The following is a 3232-nucleotide window of genomic DNA, read 5'->3' as shown; positions in this document are numbered from 1 at the left end:
CTCAAGTCTACCATTACTTACACCGTAACCCTGAGGGGATTGCTTAACTTTTCTTTCCTAAGTGACATTCTCTGTAAAATGTAGGAGATTCCTTCATAAATTGTTTTGAAAATTATAAAAATTAAAACGTATCTTGAGTGTACAATGGTGCCAAGTATACAGTTTAATGCTGCTAGCTGGGTGGTGGTGCCACACACTGTTAATCCCAGCACTTGGGAGGAGAGGCAGATGAACCTCTGCATTTGAAACCAGCCTGGTCTACAAAAGTGAGTTCCAGGGCAACCAGGGCTGTTACACAAAGAAAAACCTAGTCTTGAAAAACAAAAACAAGCCGGGCGTCGGTGGCTCACGCCTTTAATCCCAGCACTCGGGAGGCAGAGGCAGGCGGATCTCTGTGAGTTTGAGGCCAGCCTGGTCTACAAAGGGAGTTCCAGGACAGGCTCCAAAGCTCCAGAGAAACCGTGTCTCGAAAAACCAAAAATAGAAAAAAGAAAAAAGAAACACAAAAACAAAACAAAACAACAACAAAAAAAACAGGCCCTTTGTCTAGTTGCACTTTTCTATTAATTTGTTTGTTTTATATGTAGAGGGTTTGTTTGAGGAAGGGTCATAGACCCAGCTGGCCTCCCACTGGTCTGGTCCTCCTTCCTCTGCCTCCAGAGCACAGGGATTTCAGGGGCAGCCCCAAAGCGGCTGCCGTGGACCCATCTACACTCTGTGTTCTCAGGCGCTGGGCCTTGGAAAGACAGAGGTCTTGGACAAGGAGAAGCGGGTCCTTGGAGTGACCTTGATGAGCATGCACAGTGAGGTCGAGGGTCCCTCAGGGGCAGGGGGAAGGGAGGGCACAGAGACGGAGCCCCTCTGTAATGCATACCAGCACTTGAGTCAGCTGCTGTCTACATGCCCCATCTTAAGCTCTCTCTGCTCGGTCCCTCCAGTTATCCCTGAAGCATTTATTGGAGTTTTGAACTGTCAGAACCTGTATTTAGTAGTGCACTATGGTGTGAGATCTGAAGCCTAGGAACATACCTCAGGCCACACGATGTCTGGAAAATAGCCGTAGCCTGTGGAAAGGGCTGGGCTGGGACAGCTGACCCTGTGACAGCCGACGTGACCAGTGTCATATGAATGGTTTTCTGGGACTTCAAAATGTTCTTCAGAAATCCCAGCTGCTACTTAAGGAGGAAGGTCAGGGATTGTAATTAGGATATTAGATGAGACACGGGCAAAGGCTGGGAAATGAGGGGCACTGTAGTGCTCCCAGCGTATGGGAGACTCGGGAAACGCAGGTGCACCCGAGAGGGCAGCTGAACTGGTGGCGTTCTGACCAGGACGCTGCGCAATTCAGGAAGGCAGCTCTGCAAACAGAGGCCACCACACCGAGTGTGCAACTCCATCTGTCACAGGTAGCACATTGCCATCATCAGTAGACTGAGCAGGGGTGGTAACGCCTTAAAGCAGTACTCTGGAAAGACGACTCGTGTTGTGCTAAGCTGAAGGAAGTCCAGAGATCAGAGGCACGCTGGGAGCTATCAAGCAGCGGATCACCAGCTGTGACTCATACCAACATCACAAAGTAGACAGTGCTCAGGGAGAAGACAAAACAGGACTGGGGATGTCACTTCACTGGTTGAATGCGCCCTCGAAGACAGGCACAAAGCCCTGGGTTTGATCCCCAGCACCTCAGGAACCAGAGAACTGGAGGCAGGAGGATCATGACTTCAAGGCCATCTGAGGCCAGCCTGAGAGATGTGAATTCCTGTCTCTAAACATAAATAATAGCAAAGAATCCCAGCACTTGGGAAACAGAAGCAGACAGATTTCTGAGTTCGAGACCAGCCTGGTCTACAGAATGAGTTCCAGGACAGCTGGGGCTACACAGAGAAACCTGTCTCAGAAGACCGAAACAAAAGCCAGCAACAAAATGAAATTGATGAGCCAACAAGATGTCTCTGTGCTGAAAGGGGCTTGGTGACAAGTCTAGCAGACCTGATGTCAACTCCCAGGACACAAACAGTGGGAGAAGACAGTTAACTGCAAGATGTCCTCTGACCTCCATACCCAAATCATGGCTTATGCTTGTCTGCTCATCTACACACACACAATAAATAAGTAGAATTTTTAAAAAATGTAAATCAAGTCAGGCAGTCGTGGCACATGCCTTTAATCTCAGCACTCAGGAGACAGAAGCACAAGGATCTCTGTGAGTTTGAGGCCAGCCTGGTCTACAAGAGCTAATTCCAGGACAGGCTCCAAAGCTATAGAGAAACTCTGTCTCAAAGCTGCACCCCACCCCACCCCCCGCAAAAAAAAATTAAAATTAGGTCTGGGAGTATAGCCCCATACGAGAGCACTTGCCTACAGTGCTGTGAATTCCTGAGTTCAACCTGAACATTGCAAAAGAGGAAATAGAGTAAGACAAGATCAGTGTGGCCCCAAAAAGAAAGGGTTAGGCAAGTGGGTGAGTTCTGAGGTGACAGGCTCTGAGGACGGGAAGTGGGATTTGTGGGAGGAAGTTGTGGTTAGACGGGGAAATCCCTCAGTGGAGCCCTTCCTCTTTCTTTTCTTTATTCCTTGAGCCTTTGTTTTCTGATTCACAACCCTGTAGGCACTGTGCCGTGGGTGCTGTTCTGTGGGTGCTGTTCTGTGGGCGCTGTGCCGTGGGCATCATGCTGTGGGTGCCATGGGCACTGTGCTGTGGGCGTTGTGTTGTGGGCGCTGTGCCGTGGGCACCATGCTGTGGGTGCCGTGGGTGCTGTGCTGTGGATGCTATGCCGTGGGCACCATGCTGTGGGTGCCGTGGGTGCTGTGCAGTGGGTGCCATGGGCGCTATGCTGTGGGCGCTGTGCTGTGGGTGCCGTGGGCGCTGTGCTGTGGGTGCCGTGGGCGCTGTGCTGTGGGTGCCGTGGGCGCTATGCTGTGGGCGCTGTGCTGTGGGCGCTGTGCTGTGGGTGCCATGGGCGCTATGCTGTGGGCGCTGTGCTGTGGGTGCCGTGGGCGCTGTGCTGTGGGTGCCGTGGGCGCTATGCTGTGGGCGCTGTGCTGTGGGCGCTGTGCTGTGGGTGCCATGGGCGCTATGCTGTGGGCGCTGTGCTGTGGGTGCCGTGGGCGCTGTGCTGTGGGTGCCGTGGGCGCTATGCTGTGGGCGCTGTGCTGTGGGTGCCGTGGGTGCTGTGCTGTGGGCGCTATGCTGTGGGTGCCATGGGTGCTATTCTGTGGGCGCTATGCTGTG

Source organism: Microtus oregoni, unplaced genomic scaffold (assembly GCF_018167655.1).
Source record: "Microtus oregoni isolate MIOR12 unplaced genomic scaffold, Mior012 000008F_ref0000371, whole genome shotgun sequence".
Classification (NCBI taxonomy): domain Eukaryota; kingdom Metazoa; phylum Chordata; class Mammalia; order Rodentia; family Cricetidae; genus Microtus; species Microtus oregoni.
This window is presented reverse-complemented; position numbering follows the sequence as displayed.